The sequence below is a fragment of the Pseudophryne corroboree genome, chromosome 1, assembly GCF_028390025.1.
Source record: "Pseudophryne corroboree isolate aPseCor3 chromosome 1, aPseCor3.hap2, whole genome shotgun sequence".
NCBI classification, from domain to species: domain Eukaryota; kingdom Metazoa; phylum Chordata; class Amphibia; order Anura; family Myobatrachidae; genus Pseudophryne; species Pseudophryne corroboree.
In genome coordinates, this window is record NC_086444.1 from 365,180,878 (window position 1) to 365,199,933 (window position 19,056).

Below are 19,056 nucleotides of genomic sequence, written 5' to 3' on the forward strand. Positions count from 1 at the left end.
ACAAAGATAACAAACTATCACATTTGAATTTCTCACAGGGGTTTGGGGCTTAAGCTGGTGTGGCTTCGTTGTCAGGGCTTGTCTACTGATTGTCATTTGCTTACTGCCCTGTGACTCCAGGTGTCTTTTGATGTTCCATTCAATTATAACATCATCTTGTGTTGGTTCTACAATATGAGATACATTTGTTTGTGCGTGATATATAACACTGTACGTACCTGTGGACACGACCTCACCTGACCCTCCGCAAGGGGGTTTGACTACTGCCTTTACCGATTTGGTCGCGTCCACCTGGATGTCTTGTATGATGGCTGCTGGAAATGGTGCCGACCTCGTGCTGGGCTCACTTTCTTGCTTGTAATCCTGAGGGAAGTTTAACATGGAGTGCAACTTGCACGGGTTAACAGTTGTACATTTAACAGTTTTACTTTTATCATTGTTACATTCGTTACAATTATTCTTATCATCTATACAGTTACTAAGTGCATGTTTATCATACCCCAGTGTGCCATTCTCTGTAACCACTTTCTCTCTTGTTGCCATATTTTTCTTACCAAAGTGAGAGTCAGCTGTGTAAGCTAATCCTCCTTGTATTTCACTTTCCCGTTGCCATAACTGTAAATAATCATAATGTTTGATCCGTCTCTTTGCAGATTTAATGAGACATATCCTTCTCCTTAGATTTTGTAACACCTCGGGGCTAAAACTGCCTACACGTGGGAACTTTTCCCCGTCATGCACAGTCATTCTTTCCCATTCATTGAAAACCTTTGTATGTGATTCATCTTGGACCTCCTGGTCTGTATCACACGTTATATACCTTGCCGACCTTATGGGCCGGTTTACTAAATCAACCTGGACCAGGGTTGATCGCCCCCTACCTGAACAACTGGCCCCCATCTTTGCAGGTGTTGCTTTCACTACCTCTGACCTTCAAATCAGGGTCTTCAGCGAACCCTTACAAAAACCAAGATGTCCGGGGTAGGCTGACGGTGAAAGTTTACCGAGTACCTTCACTCACTCGCCCACGTCGACCAATACGCCCACACACTGCCTTAGCGCTGGCGTACTCAACCTAGGGCCCCTGCAACCTGAACCTCTATTTACTGGAACGTGTGGGTGTGATCCGAAGAGCACTTAACCCTTCCCAGTAAATATCAGTTGCTGGAGAATTCCTGAGTGACCAGCGAACCTCCCTTAAAATAAAAAAAATTACACAAATCACGTTAGAATGTACAAATAGCGTTTATGACCCCTCTAGCGTACGCAAACGGTACTGGGTCAAGTTACAAACTAATGCACACAATTACATGCGGTACAATCGTACTGCACATAAGCAACTAATCTTATGTGCGGAACGACCAGTGGAATCGAAAATTGTGGCTGCGAATTCCTTCAGCCAGAGCTTAATGGCCTATATGGGTACCGCACCAACCCTTCTGGAGTTGTGCTTCTTGACTCTATCTATAGCGGACTTCCTAGTCTGCTGTACCTAGACCTCCTGGTCTGTCTCTGGACCTCCTTGTCCGTTATACTCTAATGCTCTTATTTTAATATGTTTAACAAGGGATGCCTCCCAAGCCACCGAGCTGTCACTTTCACGAATGTACCTCACGAGAACTCGATTTCCTGTGGTTCCACCCAAAAATGAGAAACTTATATATATGTATACACACTCTTTCACCTCATATACTCTTTACTTTCATTTCTGCGCAGAAATCCCTTTCATTCAGTATCGCAGTCTAGTCCCGAAAGGAGTTACAAGTTACAACTAGAGAAGGATTATTTACGCTAAAATTTAGGACACTGAGATTGACTTGCGCTATTATCGCGTTGCCTCCGTATCGCCTACTAAAACAATACTATCGTGTGATTTGTATTACGTGGGCGTACCCATACGCTCCGTTGCGTAATATACGCTACGTGCGTCGGCCCTTACGTCGCGTACGCTTGTCCCGCCCTTTGCTAGGGACACGTGTACACAGGCCAGACACGTCCACAGTAACACAAGTAACACGTTTCTATCAATGCAAATGATTTTTAACTGTAATCATTTACTGAACACCACACAGATTTCCCTTGTATCTTAGGCAAAGCCGTGTGCGTGTTTTACAAATTACTCTCTTACGTATTAATTTTACTTTTAACTACCAATAGCAACAAATCTTTCTCAGCACGTTATCAATGATAAATGGCAAACAGGAAGTGAGATGTGAAAATTACACAAATGAAAAATGCAATTCTAAATTAATCTAATAACATACATTGATGTAAGCACGCACATATAGATATTACATAAATGTACTAATCACTATTACATCTATGAGACCCGATTCAGTGCTTCTAATTTGCATATGAATGTGCTTTTTGATATTAACTGTGAAGGCGATTTCTTTCACTGCTGGGAGAGAAAAAAAAACAAAACCCAGTTACACAGGTTCATTTGCATTTCAATGGCCCATCTCACAAGTAGCAGAGTTAAATAGGCTCTTGAAGGGAGAAAAAGAAGGAAAAAAAACTTTGTTTTATTTCTGTGTCGTTCAAATATTTATTTTATTATTAACTTTCATTAATCCCCATCTGAACTATTTATAATTGATTTATGATATGGATTAGATAAATGCATTAAAAACTCATTAAATGATGATTTCTTTTTTACAATGGATGGCTGATTATTTCCCGAGTCAACTGAAAATCAGCCATTCAGAAAAAAAAATTTGATCTTCCCAAAATGGCCGCTGCTCCTCCCCCTTCCACATCCATGAGGGTTAGACAAAATGGAGGACAGACCATGCGGCTCCTTTTGTCACAAAGAAAATCACCATGCCAGCCCCTAAAGTTATTTTAGGCCTGAGTTAAAAATAAAACTATCAAGCTATGCAGAGCGATTAAAAATACTTTTAAACCTATTTAAACAGACAAGCAATCCAATCTGCGTGTGCAGTTGGCACCAAATAGAAATTAAAACCAGATTTAAAAAGACAATAGCTTAATGTTCTTACCTTCTTCGGTTCCCGGATTCCACCAGCACTCCTACAACGTAGCGATGCAGACGCTTATCTAGTCAGCACTACCGTATCCCCAACCACCAACACGGATACCAAGGGATACTACCTTCCCCCTTTGCTGACAGATAAAGTCTGCTTGTGTTCGCTAGTGCGGATATGTGGAGGAAGGACGAGGCCCCAATTGATAGTGTCCGTTATCTACCTTTTAACATTAGCTATATACTAATACCGTGTAGCCGTAATGGCCGCTAAACCTTGTGCACGTGCTACGCACTCCGTACGCTATTTGCGTATGAAGACCTCACACGTGGTACGCAAGTAACGTACACACACTGCGCTGGGTGTATGGAATACACACAGCGAGCGTACACACAGACAGTACTTTTATAAACTTTAAACACAGAGCCTGATTATACTGTAAGTCTTAGTATTGAGATACTGCAATGATATACCACTGGTTAACCTGGATATTTAAGCAAGCTGTTTGAGTGATTGAGATACTCAGAAACCCTTTGTACTAGCTAGAGAAACACAGACACCCTGCTGAGGTTCCAACACCTTTACTAACGAGATTTAGCTATGTAAAAAGGGAAAATACAGTTTACAGCTTATACACTACAGCACTAACATAAACACCTAAACAGAATAACTGAAAATATACAATATACAACAGCGTAACAATAACAGAGAGAGAGAGAGAGAGAGTATGGCAAATACAAACAGAGAATAAGTTGGTTACAAAGAAAAACTTACACACTGGGGAATGATCGCTGCGCAGTCCTGGTCACCAGCTCCATAGTTAGTCAGTGATGAAAACCTTTTGTGGAGAGTAGACTGAGCTGGTCCAGCCTGGCTGTTTCTTATATACACAACATACAGTACACTACAAAGGGCCCTGCAATCTCATTGTTCATTGGACACAGGAATCTGTCTTCACATTATAACAAAAGGTCATAGGTTTGTTTGAACAGGTGGGCTGTGACTATTCCAGACTGCTCAGGTGGGAGGGAATCTCAGGTTTCCCCCCACATGTGTAATAAAACAGCAAATACTTTTAAAGTCCATAAACTTCTTTTAAACATAACTATAAGCAGGAGTGATTAATCTCTTTCAAACCAACGCCGGAATGTTACTAATAATATACTCTTCGGTTAGGTACTAAACACCACTGTTCAGACCCTGTCTGACCCTTCGTATCATGCAAAGAGGAATTCCTTTGTTCATGAACCAGTTACACTAAACATACTTACAGATATTATTAAAGGGACCATAACCTATAAAATATACTATTTGGATTAACTATGTAACGATCGAGTCGCCCGCCAGCCCGCACACAAACTCTACCGTAAATGCACATACCACGCGCCTGAGCGCACGACCATGGAGACTCATTACATGCCGCCTCTGAAATCTGCGCCGTGCGCCGCACTGTGGAGGGAGGAGAGCTGCAGCGCCGGGCAGCGGAGAATTAGGAGGAGGGAGGGGGACTGGAGCCACAGCAGCGCTATTACATTGGTAGTAAGCGCCGCTGCAGCAGCCCCCTCTCCTTCCGTATTGGCTGCCTGGCGCTGCTGTGGATGCTGGGATGTGGTACCTCCATCCCAGCATCCACAGCAGCGCCAGGCAGCCAATACGGAAGGAAAGGGGGCTGCTGCAGCGGTGCTTACTACCAATGACATATCGCTGCTGCGGCTCCAGTCCCCCTCCCTCCTCCTCCTTCTCACTTGCCTGCATCGAGGGAGCTGCACGAGGAGCCTGACTGCCAGCGTCGAGATGGTAAGTATCTCTCTCTCGGGGACACCGTCTGCCATAATGTGTAAAAAGGGGGCCTGCCTGCCGCAATGTGTGTAAAAAGGGGGCCTGGCTGCCGCAATGTGTAAAAAGGGGGACTGGCTGGCGTAATGTGTAAAAAGGGGGCCTGCCTGCCGCAATGTGTAAAAAGGCGGACTGGCTGCCGCAATGTGTAAAAAGGGGGACTGGCTGCCGCAATGTGTAAAAAGGGGGACTGGCTGCTGTAATGTGTAAAAAGGGGGCCTGGCTGCCGCAATGTGTAAAAAGGGGGACTGCCTGCCGCAATGTGTAAAAAGGGGGACTGGCTGCCGCAATGTGTAAAAAGGGGGACTGGCTGCTGTAATATGTAAAAAGGGGGCCTGGCTGCCGCAATGTGTAAAAAGGGGGACTGGCTGCCATAATGTGTAAAAAGGGGGACTGGCTGCCGTAATGTGTAAAAAGGGGGCCTGGCTGACGCAATGTGTAAAAAGGGATTGGCTGCCGCAGTGTGTAAAAAGGGGGACTGCCTGCCGCAATGTGTAAAAAGGGGGACTGGCTGCCATAATGTGTAAAAACGGGGACGCTGTCTGCTGTAATGTGTAAAAAAGGGGACGCTGTCTGCCGTAATGTGTAAAAAAGGGGACGCTGTCTGCCGTAATGTGTAAAAAGGGGGACTGTCTGCTGTAATGTGTAAAAAGGGGGTCTGTCTGCTGTAATGTATAAAAGGGTCTCTACCTGGTGTAGTGGCGCTACTGTGCAGCGTAATTTGAATAATGGAGACTACTGTGCACCGTAGTATGAATTGCTATTATTTTGTGGCCACGCCCCTATATATTTTTTGCGCGCCTACGGCGCGCACTGCCCCTATCTTACATGAAGGGGGGGCGCCAATGTCATTTCTTGAACACAGCGCTGAAATGCCTAGTTACGGCACTGACTCAGGCCCATGTTTAATATGTCAAGAAGCATTCTATCTTGCAGCACGGTAAACTGACAAATTGTAATTTAAGGTTGCAACACTATCTAACCAATTATGTATATCAACTCCTACTGTATGTTGGTCCTCATCTGGCAGTCTAAGGACTTTAGGAAGGAAACTGTGTATTTATTTATTGTGAGCCTTTAACTGGAATAAAGGGGTTTCTAGTTAGTAAGCATGATATTATTATTATTATTATTATTATTATTATTATTATTATTATTTTACAGCTTCTACATGTTGACAGCACTTTACAAAAAATATGTAACCATTTACTTCCGCCCCTGCTCAATTAAAGCTAAGTCACACTAGGGTTAATTTGGTCAGATGCCAGTTAACCAACCAGAATGTGTTTTCAATAGAGATGAGCGCCTGAAATTTTTCGGGTTTTGTGTTTTGGTTTTGGGTTCGGTTCCGCGGCCGTGTTTTGGGTTCGACCGCGTTTTGGCAAAACATCACCGAATTTTTTTTGTCGGATTCGGGTGTGTTTTGGATTCGGGTGTTTTTTTAAAAAAACACTAAAAAACAGCTTAAATCATAGAATTTGGGGGTCATTTTGATCCCATATTATTATTAACCTCAAAAACCATAATTTCCACTCATTTTCAGTCTATTCTGAATACCTCACACCTCACAATATTATTTTTAGTCCTAAAATTTGCACCAAGGTCGCTGGATGACTAAGCTAAGCGACACTAGTGGCCGACACAAACACCTGGCCCATCTAGGAGTGGCACTGCAGTGTCACGCAGGATGTCCCTTCCAAAAAACCCTCCCCAATCAGCACATGACGCAAAGAAAAAAAGAGGCGCAATGAGGTAGCTGACTGTGTGAGTAAGATAAGCGACCCTAGTGGCCGACACAAACACCGGGCCCATTTAGGAGTGGCACTGCAGTGTCACGCAGGATGTCCCTTCCAAAAAACCCTCCCCAATCAGCACATGACGCAAAGAAAAATAAAAGAAAAAAGAGGTGCAAGATGGAATTGTCCTTGGGCCCTCCCACCCACCCTTATGTTGTATAAACAAAACAGGACATGCACACTTTAACCAACCCATCATTTAAGTGACAGGGTCTGCCACACGACTGTGACTGATATGACGGGTTGGTTTGGACCCCCCCCAAAAAAGAAGCAATTAATCTCTCCTTGCACAAACTGGCTCTACAGAGGCAAGATGTCCACCTCATCATCACCCTCCGATATATCACCGTGTACATCCCCCTCCTCACAGATTATCAATTCGTCCCCACTGGAATCCACCATCTCAGCTCCCTGTGTACTTTGTGGAGGCAATTGCTGCTGGTCAATGTCTCCGCGGAGGAATTGATTATAATTCATTTTAATGAACATCATCTTCTCCACATTTTCTGGATGTAACCTCGTACGCCGATTGCTGACAAGGTGAGCGGCGGCACTAAACACTCTTTCGGAGTACACACTTGTGGGAGGGCAACTTAGGTAGAATAAAGCCAGTTTGTGCAATGGCCTCCAAATTGCCTCTTTTTCCTGCCAGTATAAGTATGGACTGTGTGACGTGCCTACTTGGATGCGGTCACTCATATAATCCTCCACCATTCTTTCAATGGTGAGAGAATCATATGCAGTGACAGTAGACGACATGTCCGTAATCGTTGTCAGGTCCTTCAGTCCGGACCAGATGTCAGCATCAGCAGTCGCTCCAGACTGCCCTGCATCACCGCCAGCGGGTGGGCTCGGAATTCTGAGCCTTTTCCTCGCACCCCCAGTTGCGGGAGAATGTGAAGGAGGAGATGTTGACAGGTCGCGTTCCGCTTGACTTGACAATTTTCTCACCAGCAGGTCTTTCAACCCCAGCAGACTTGTGTCTGCCGGAAAGAGAGATCCAAGGTAGGCTTTAAATCTAGGATCGAGCACGGTGGCCAAAATGTAGTGCTCTGATTTCAACAGATTGACCACCCGTGAATCCTTGTTAAGCGAATTAAGGGCTCCATCCACAAGTCCCACATGCCTAGCGGAATCGCTCCGTGTTAGCTCCTCCTTCAATGTCTCCAGCTTCTTCTGCAAAAGCCTGATGAGGGGAATGACCTGACTCAGGCTGGCAGTGTCTGAACTGACTTCACGTGTGGCAAGTTCAAAGGGCATCAGAACCTTGCACAACGTTGAAATCATTCTCCACTGCGCTTGAGACAGGTGCATTCCACCTCCTATATCGTGCTCAATTGTATAGGCTTGAATGGCCTTTTGCTGCTCCTCCAACCTCTGAAGCATATAGAGGGTTGAATTCCACCTCGTTACCACTTCTTGCTTCAGATGATGGCAGGGCAGGTTCAGTAGTTTTTGGTGGTGCTCCAGTCTTCTGTACGTGGTGCCTGTACGCCGAAAGTGTCCCGCAATTTTTCTGGCCACCGACAGCATCTCTTGCACGCCCCTGTCGTTTTTTAAATAATTCTGCACCACCAAATTCAAGGTATGTGCAAAACATGGGACGTGCTGGAATTTGCCCATATTTAATGCACACACAATATTGCTGGCGTTGTCCGATGCCACAAATCCACAGGAGAGTCCAATTGGGGTAAGCCATTCCGCGATGATCTTCCTCAGTTGCCGTAAGAGGTTTTCAGCTGTGTGCGTATTCTGGAAACCGGTGATACAAAGCGTAGCCTGCCTAGGAAAGAGTTGGCGTTTGTGAGATGCTGCTACTGGTGCCGCCGCTGCTGTTCTTGCGGCGGGAGTCCATACATCTACCCAGTGGGCTGTCACAGTCATATAGTCCTGACCCTGCCCTGCTCCACTTGTCCACATGTCCGTGGTTAAGTGGACATTGGGTACAACTGCATTTTTTAGGACACTGGTGAGTCTTTTTCTGACGTCCGTGTACATTCTCGGTATCGCCTGCCTAGAGAAGTGGAACCTAGATGGTATTTGGTAACGGGGGCACACTGCCTCAATAAATTGTCTAGTTCCCTGTGAACTAACGGCGGATACCGGACGCACGTCTAACACCAACATAGTTGTCAAGGCCTCAGTTATCCGCTTTGCAGCAGGATGACTGCTGTGATATTTCATCTTCCTCGCAAAGGACTGTTGAACAGTCAATTGCTTACTGGAAGTAGTACAAGTGGGCTTACGACTTCCCCTCTGGGATGACCATCGACTCCCAGCAGCAACAACAGCAGCGCCAGCAGCAGTAGGCGTTACACGCAAGGATGCATCGGAGGAATCCCAGGCAGGAGAGGAATCGTCAGAATTGCCAGTGACATGGCCTGCAGGACTATTGGCATTCCTGGGGAAGGAGGAAATTGACACTGAGGGAGTTGGTGGGGTGGTTTGCGTGAGCTTGGTTACAAGAGGAAGGGATTTACTGGTCAGTGGACTGCTTCCGCTGTCACCCAAAGTTTTTGAACTTGTCACTGTCTTATTATGAATGCGCTGCAGGTGACGTATAAGGGAGGATGTTCCGAGGTGGTTAACGTCCTTACCCCTACTTATTACAGCTTGACAAAGGGAACACACGGCTTGACACCTGTTGTCCGCATTTCTGTTGAAATACCTCCACACCGAAGAGCTGATTTTTTTGGTATTTTCACCTGGCATGTCAACGGCCATATTCCTCCCACCGACAACAGGTGTCTCCCCGGGTGCCTGACTTAAACAAACCACCTCACCATCAGAATCCTCCTGGTCAATTTCCTCCCCAGCGCCAGCAACACCCATATCCTCCTCATCCTGGTGTACTTCAACACTGACATCTTCAATCTGACTATCAGGAACTGGACTGCGGGTGCTCCTTCCAGCACTTGCAGGGGGCGTGCAAATGGTGGAAGGCGCATGCTCTTCACGTCCAGTGTTGGGAAGGTCAGGCATCGCAACCGACACAATTGGACTCTCCTTGTGGATTTGGGATTTCGAAGAATGCACAGTTCTTTGCTGTGCTTTTGCCAGCTTGAGTCTTTTCATTTTTCTAGCGAGAGGCTGAGTGCTTCCATCCTCATGTGAAGCTGAACCACTAGCCATGAACATAGGCCAGGGCCTCAGCCGTTCCTTGCCACTCCGTGTGGTAAATGGCATATTGGCAAGTTTACGCTTCTCCTCCGACAATTTTATTTTAGGTTTTGGAGTCCTTTTTTTACTGATATTTGGTGTTTTGGATTTGACATGCTCTGTACTATGACATTGGGCATCGGCCTTAGCAGACGACGTTGCTGGCATTTCATCGTCTCTGCCATGACTAGTGGCAGCAGCTTCAGCACGAGGTGGAAGTGGATCTTGATCTTTCCCTAATTTTGGAACCTCAACATTTTTGTTCTCCATATTTTAATAGGCACAACTAAAAGGCACCTCAGGTAAACAATGGAGATGGATGGATACTAGTATACAATTATGGACGGACTGCCGAGTGCCGACACAGAGGTAGCCACAGCCGTGAACTACCGTACTGTACTGTGTCTGCTGCTAATATAGACTGGTTGATAAAGAGATGTCGTAGTATGTATGTATGAAGAAGAAAGAAAAAAAAACCACGGTTAGGTGGTATACAATTATGGACGGACTGCCGAGTGCCGACACAGAGGTAGCCACAGCCGTGAACTACCGTACTGTACTGTGTCTGCTGCTAATATAGACTGGTTGATAAAGAGATGTCGTAGTATGTATGTATGAAGAAGAAAGAAAAAAAAAACACAGGTAGGTGGTATACAATTATGGACGGACTGCCGAGTGCCGACACAGAGGTAGCCACAGCCGTGAACTACCGTACTGTACTGTGTCTGCTGCTAATATAGACTGGTTGATAAAGAGATGTCGTAGTATGTATGTATAAAGAAGAAAGAAAAAAAAAACACGGTTAGGTGGTATACAATTATGGACGGACTGCCGAGTGCCGACACAGAGGTAGCCACAGCCGTGAACTACCGTACTGTACTGTGTCTGCTGCTAATATAGACTGGTTGATAAAGAGATGTAGTAGTATGTATGTATAAAGAAGAAAGAAAAAAAAACCACGGGTAGGTGGTATACAATTATGGACGGACTGCCGAGTGCCGACACAGAGGTAGCCACAGCCGTGAACTACCGTACTGTACTGTGTCTGCTGCTAATATAGACTGGTTGATAAAGAGATGTCGTAGTATGTATGTATAAAGAAGAAAGAAAAAAAAACCACGGTTAGGTGGTATACAATTATGGACGGACTGCCGAGTGCCGACACAGAGGTAGCCACAGCCGTGAACTACCGTACTGTACTGTGTCTGCTGCTAATATAGACTGGTTGATAAAGAGATGTCGTAGTATGTATGTATGAAGAAGAAAGAAAAAAAAACCACGGTTAGGTGGTATACAATTATGGACGGACTGCCGAGTGCCGACACAGAGGTAGCCACAGCCGTGAACTACCGTACTGTACTGTGTCTGCTGCTAATATAGACTGGTTGATAAAGAGATGTCGTAGTATGTATGTATAAAGAAGAAAGAAAAAAAAACCACGGGTAGGTGGTATACAATTATGGATGGACTGCCGAGTGCCGACACAGAGGTAGCTACAGCCGTGAACTACCGTACTGTGTCTGCTGCGACTGGATGATAAATAATGATATAAAAAATATATATATATCACTACTGCAGCCGGACAGGTATATATATTATATAATGACGGACCTGCTGGACACTGTCTGTCAGCAGAATGAGTTTTTTATAGAATAAAAAAAAAAACACCACACAAGTGAAGTCACACGACGAGTGTTTAACTTTTTCAGGCAATCACAATATAGTATACTACTAACTATACTGGTGGTCAGTGTGGTCAGGTCACTGGTCAGTCACACTGGCAGTGGCACTCCTGCAGCAAAAGTGTGCAGTGCACTGTTTAATTTTAATATAATATGTACTCCTGGCTCCTGCTATAACCTATAACTGGCACTGCAGTGCTCCCCAGTCTCCCCCACAATTATAAGCTGTGTGAGCTGAGCACAGTCAGATATATAATATATACATAGATGATGCAGCACACTGGGCTGAGCAGTGCACACAGATATGGTATGTGACTGTCTTGTACTCCTGGCTCCTGCTATAACCTATAACTGGCACTGCAGTGCTCCCCAGTCTCCCCCACAATTATAAGCTGTGTGAGCTGAGCACAGTCAGATATATAATATATACATAGATGATGCAGGCATGCAGCACACTGGGCTGAGCAGTGCACACAGATATGGTATGTGACTGAGTCACTGTGTGTACCGTTTTTTTCAGGCAGAGAACGGATATATTAAATAAAACAACTGCACTGCTGGTGGTCACTGTGGTCAGTCACTAAACTCTGCACTCTCTTCTACAGTATCAGCCTCAGGTCAATCTCTCTCTCTCTCTCTCCTAATCTAAATGGAGAGGACGCCAGCCACGTCCTCTCCCTATCAATCTCAATGCACGTGTGAAAATGGCGGCGACGCGCGGCTCCTTATATAGAATCCGAGTCTCGCGAGAATCCGACAGCGTCATGATGACGTTCGGGCGCGCTCGGGTTAACCGAGCAAGGCGGGAAGATCCGAGTCGCTCGGACCCATGAAAAAAAACATGAAGTTCGTGCGGGTTCGGATTCAGAGAAACCGAACCCGCTCATCTCTAGTTTTCAATGTGGTTGGAAACTGGAACACCCAGATATATTACCAAATTTTATTATACTGATTATAATATTGACAAAAATAAGTGCCTGAACACTTCCAACATTGCTGATGTATAATGTGTGACACACTTGTCAATATTCCAGATCAGTCTGGAATTTACACCAGTGACCACCCCACTCTAATAATTCTTGGTATTTTTACCTTGTCTACTATGTACCACCAAACCCCATTTATCAACAGTAACAGCAGGACTTTTGTTGGGCTGGTACATTACTGAAAGGGCCCGATTCAGACCTAATCGCTGCTGTGCAAAATCGCACGGTGGGCGATTATTGAATGACTGGCATGCGTATGCATCACAATGCGCAGGCCAAACAGCGACAGAATGGTGCGAAAATTTCGATCGCTAGGCGTACGCAAGGTAATTGACAGGAAGCGGACGTCTGTGGGTGGTAACTGGACGTTTTCCGGGAGTGTCAGGAAAAATGCAGTCGTTCCCAAGTGTTATCTGGGAGGGTGTGTGACGTCGGCTCCGGCCCCGATCAGCCTGTTTCTTTCGCACTGTAGGAGTAAGTCCTGGGTGACACACAGACTGCACACACTGGAAAAATCATTAGATAGCGAGTGAGTTACAAATGGATTTGCAGCTGTCCGCTACCTGGTGAAGTTTTCAGGCGGTGTACACATGCATTCGCACACTTGCACGGGGCGGGTTTTCACTCTCCCTGGGCGGCGACTATTTGAACGCAGAGCTCTGCAAATTTGCAGCACAGCATTCTGGTCTGAAGTAGGCCCAAAGTCTGATGCAAATAAGGATTTTGTTTCCACATAGTTTTTTTTTTTTCCCAGGAGTGACACTGATGAATCCAAGGATACACTGACAGGTCTCCTACAACCTAGCATAATGTGGAACGCTCTAAAATGAAGAAATGTATTAAAACTTAACATTTAATAAGATCTTAATAATATGTTATGATTTCCCAGGATTTCTTAAGATACCAAATCAATGTCAAAATTGTATGGATTATACATTAATAGTTAGACAAAAGAATGTATATTGGGGAAGCAGTAAATCAGTACTTTAGCTATCCAGTATAATAGGGCAAAATACTGTATTAGCGTAGAATATTTAATTTTGGTTTGTAAAGACACTTATAGTAAGCAATATTAATTTAAAAAATCAATTATAATGTATTGATATACAAGTCGTAACTCCACGCACCAAAAAATAGGGAACTCGGGATGATTCAGACCTGATTGCTGCTGTGCGTTTTCGCACAGTGGGCGATCATCGATAGGCTGCGCATGCATATGCACCGCAATGCGCATGTGCACCGGCAAACAACCACAGGCATCGGTGGACAGCGACAGGCTGGTGCGAAAATGTAAATTGCACAGTCATTTGCATGCTGATTGATAGGAAGAGGCATTATGTGGGTGGTAACTGACTGTTTTCTGGGAGTGGCAGGGAAAATGCAGGTGTTCAGGGAGGGTGTGTGACGTTAGCTCTGGACCTGATCAGATGTTCTCATTGCACTGTAGGAGTAAGTCCTGGGCTGCGCACAGACTGCACACAGTGGTAAAATAACTAAATGGCGAGTGTGGTGCGAACAGATTTGCAGCTGTCCGCTGACTGAGGGATTTTTTGTAGCTCAGCGTACACATGCGATCGCACACTTGCACGGCGAATATACGCTCCCCTTGGGCGGCGACTATCTGAATGCAGCACAACAAATTTAGCAACCCAGCGATCAGGTCTGAATCACCCCCTCGGTCTGGTTTGTATAGTAGCAATGAAAATACATTTGTTGAATATATATCATGTTGATAGTGTTCTCAATAATTCAAGATGTACACGATTGTTAAGTATGGTAGAAAACATTAAGCAAATTCTCCCAGGTATTTGCAGTCATAAATGATTCATCAAAATGTATATGGCCTGTAGTGGAAGCACATACGGACTCTGGACTTTACAGTTATATTTAGTCAGGATCACCGCAGACCAGTAACACAGTAGATGTTCATGGCCCTATCACTAACTAAAAGAGATCTACTCCCTAGTTTCTGGCCAGCTTTTCCAGCGTCGGTCATACAGATAAATGGCCCAGATAGTCTTTAATAGACCCCCAACTCCCCCTCTCTTAAACTGACCGGCAAATGACACTCCCACCTTGCCTTCTTAAGGAAGTTCTATCACAACTCTGCTCTATTTTAATCAGTCACATGCCTTCAGCTATACCAGGGTGCAGGAGATAAATCACTGAAATCAACCAGCAGGTAAGACACACTTTTTTAAATCCTCTAAATCCATGACATTCCTGGACTTAATAACTAAACACCTCTGGTTCCTCTACAGCACACTGTTCCCATATGTGATTAGGAAAAAGGAGGATAAAACCAGGTCGATTAGTCTCCCAGTCTCTACTGTCTAGCTGGAAAAAAAGAGACACTTCTGTAAGCACTTGAACATTTCTTCTAAGAAGACATTGCAGGGCATCCTACCAGTGTGTGCTGATGATAGAGTTTGTATGTAATGCATTATGTGTGATGATTAGTACAGGTTATTTTCCCAGTTAGATGGATAATAATTAGTTGACTAATAATGGGCAACTCTATCAACTATTACAGTACATGGTGCTTTCTGTTACATGCATTCCTCAAACTTCTCAGCAAAAAATAATAAATTGACAGATTAGCTTCTGGCTGATCTTTTATGTTACAGATCTATTAAGAAATTGATTCAGCCATATAAAACCAAGCAATGAATTTATGAATAAAAATATTATTTTCCTCCAGAACTAAGGCAATGGCTGCTTTCACACCCAGTTAACAAATGCTCTGTATGTACTAAATATATGCTTTAGGAACTGATTCACACCAACTTCACATAAAAAATTTACTCCATCCGTAAGGACATTACAACCCACCAGACCCTCAGCACCCCGCCCCATCACCCCCCACCCCTTTCCCATCCATCTTACCAACTCTGACTTAATTTTCTCATTTTCCCCTTTCCGGGTTAACTCGGGTCACGGAACAGTCGATAAGGGTCTGCTTTTATAGATGAAAGATCTGCTAATTTAAATAAAATTGGTCATACTGTGACTATGAAGGAAAGCTGTGATAATAAAGACCAAAAAGTATTCTAAGAAAATTAAGGATAAAGTTAATAGACACACACAAGACAGGAATATGTCAGGGAGCACTGTTGGATCAATTGTGAGGAAAGGGAAGCTGCATCATACGACCCAGACACTGCCTAGACAAGAACATCCCTCAGAACTTGGCATCAGAGCAAAAAGTAGCCTTGTGAGGTACTGTAAGCCACAGAGAGGCCAACTGACACTATCATGGAGCTACAGAGTTCAGTGGATTAGACTGGAATGAATATGAACCAATCATCCATATTAACCATGTTGCTGGACAGACTGTTTGCCAGAAAACATTAGTGACCCAGCTAAAATGTGGGAAAGGTTTTGTGGTCAGATAAAACGAAAATGGTCACTTTTTGCCCAAATCAAAATGCTATGTGTGGCGCAAACCTAACGCTGCCTATTCCTCAGCAAACAGTATTCCAACAGTAGATGTTGTGGGGATGCTTTTCCTCAGTGGGAACTGGGCGTTTTGTTACAATTGTAGCACGGATGGATGGAGCTAAATAGAGGGAGTGTCACGAGCCACTGTGGCTCGTGACTTCCGCGGCGTCCGGATGTTGCTAAGTGACCGGTCGCTCCCAAAATTCTGCTTCCCGGCCGCCAGCTCCATGGCAATGAGACGCTGAGCCACTGTGGCTGTCGGGGTTGCCAGGAAGGCAGGGACCTGGAAAACGTGCAGCAGGGCAGCTGCACTAGATATCAATTAAGGGAGGCTGGGCTGGGTTCAGTATGTGATTGGCTCCTGCTCCCTTTATTGTCAGTGTCTGCCTCCCATTCAGTGCTGGTCATAGTTCTGTGTCGAAGCGGGAGCCTCTGTCTCTCTGTGCATTCTTAGTTCTTGGAAAATCCTTCTGTCCTATGCATTGTGGTTTTCCTGTAGCATTCTGTGTCCAGTTCTGGTGAACCTCAGTTTCCAATTCAGTAGCCTGAGTTCTGAACCTTTAGTATTTTTTTCATCATTCATGTTCCTGTGTTATTTCTCTATTTTGTGTGCTTGTGCTCCTTTGTAGTTTTAAATGATTTGTTCGCTTAACAGTCCTCTGCATTCACAACTTTAACCTGTAGTCTTCCTTCCGTCTTTGGTATTTCTCCAACTTATCTCATCTCTCTGTCATTAACTGACTTAGTCTCTCAGTATTTTGTTGCCTTATGGGGTAATTCAGATCTGATCGCTACTGTGCATTTTACTGCGCATGCGTATGCACCACACTGTGCCGGTGTGTCGCACAGCTACAACAGGCTTCGCCGGTCAGCGACGGGATGGTGCAAAGGATCAATTCGCACAGGCATTCTCAAGGAGATTGACAGGAAGAGGCCGTTTGTGGATGGCAACTGACCGTTTTCAGGGAGTGTCCGGAAAAACGCAGGCGAGGTCAAGCGTTTTCAGGGAGGGTGTCTAACGTCGGCTCCGGCTTCGATCAGCAGGATTCAGTCGCAAGAGTAAGTCCTGGGCTGCACAGAGACTGCACAAACTCATTTTGTGCAGTTCTGTTACACATGCGATCGGACACTTGCACAGCAAAAATACACTCCCCTTGTAGGTGGCGACTATCTGATCGCAGGGCAGCAAAAAACACAGCCCAGCGATCAGATCCGAATTAGGCCCTTAATCTTTAGTCCTCTCTTATCTTCTTTGTGTCGACTCATCACCGGCATTGATCCAGGTCACTCTGGGTTGAGCTCTTACTACCACCAGCGGCGTAAGTCCTGGCGGCATCCCAGTACCGGTAGGCACGTTCTACCTAATGAGAAAAGCGTCTGTTATAGGCAAGAAGACCCACTGGTGAGTTCTACGAGTCTCAACCCAGGGTGTACAGGGGTCACTGCACAGAAGACCCTCGGAGGATAAAGATTTTCAAGAAGATTCCTCATTCGTAACAGGGAGATACTGCAAGACCAACTACTTCAGTGTGAGAGAAAGATCACCTTTTAGCAGGAAATGAGCCCAAACACAAGGCCAAAGCAACACTGGCGTGCTTGAACAAGAAAAATGTGAATGTTCTGCAATGGCCAAATCAAATTCGATCTCAATTCAGTTGAGTATCTGAGACACTATTTGAAACTTGCAGTCTACAAGCATCATCTAACGAACCTGACCAACCTGGAGCAAATCTGTAAGAATGGATAAAAAATGCTTTGAAACATTGGGGGTAATTCTGAGCTGATCGCAGCAGGAACTTTGTTAGCAGTTGGACAAAACCATGTGCACTGCAGGGGAGGCAGATATAACATGTGCAGAGAGAGTTAGATTTGGGTGGGTTATAGTGTTTCTGTGCAGGGTAAATACTGGCTGCTTTATTTTTACACTGCAATTTAGATTGCAGATTGAACTCACCACACCCAAATCTAACTCTCTCTGCACATGTTATATCTGCCTCCCCTGCAGTGCACATGGTTTTGCCCAACTGCAAGCAAAGCTCCTGCTGCGATCAACTTGGAATTACCCCCAATGTGTGCTTACGATTTTGGCTTACGTGAGATGTCATTGACATGTGAGATGAACTAGATAGTACACCGATCTAGCAAGGATTGACTTGCCTGCACAGTCTATCTTTTCTTGCGATGCCGACCTGGCGGGACCGCGCATCGGGATCGCAAGGTGATTTTCACCTTGTGATCTGCACTAACTTTTCTTGAGATTTTGACTATATAGTCAAAATCGAAAGAAAATATCTCACCGTGTGTAAACACCTTAAGTGTTCCTAGTATCCGGTCTCTAGGTCGACCACACTTAAGTCGACATGCATTAGGTCGACCAATATTTGTCAACATGCATTAGGTCGAGACATCTGCTGGTCGACATGACAAAGGTCGACATGAGTTTTTCACAATTTTTTTTATTTTTTTTATCTTGTTAATACTTAATGACCCACGTGGACTACAATTGGGAACGGTAACCTGTGCCGAGCGCAGTAGTAGCGGAGCGAGGCACCTTGCCCGAAGCATGGCAAGCAAAGCAAGCCATGCGAGGGGACACGGTGCACTAATTGGGGTTCCCGGTCACTCTACGAAGAAAACACCACCAAAAAAAGCCTCATGTTGATCTTTTGTCACATCGACCTTGCTCATGTCGACCTAATGCTTGTCAACATATTTTAGGTGTCAACTTAGTTACTGCCGACCAATAGTGGTCGACCTAGACACTGTCGACCTAAGTGTGGTCGACCCTGTGATCCACACCCGTGTTCCTTATGGTATTTTCTGTTACCAACTCTTATTATGTTGGTTGGTTATATTAAAACTTTATTAAAGTTTGTTTGTGAAAATAATGGTGGGTTATTAATAGACGAGGAGTAGTATATGTCCTGTTATATAACATTCAGCACTGTAAGCATGTATTTATGTGTATTTTCTCTCACATGGCTGTTATGTATTTCAGGTGTGAGTTTGAACCTTCACACAATTTATATCGGTGAGTGTGCTCCTCAGGGCAAGCGTGGAATGGTCACTGTATCAGTATGCCTCGCCATTGCCAGTGGGAAAATGATGGGGTTCATTGTAGGACTCAGGTATTTTTAATATATTGCATGAAATGTTCCTGAGGTCTTAT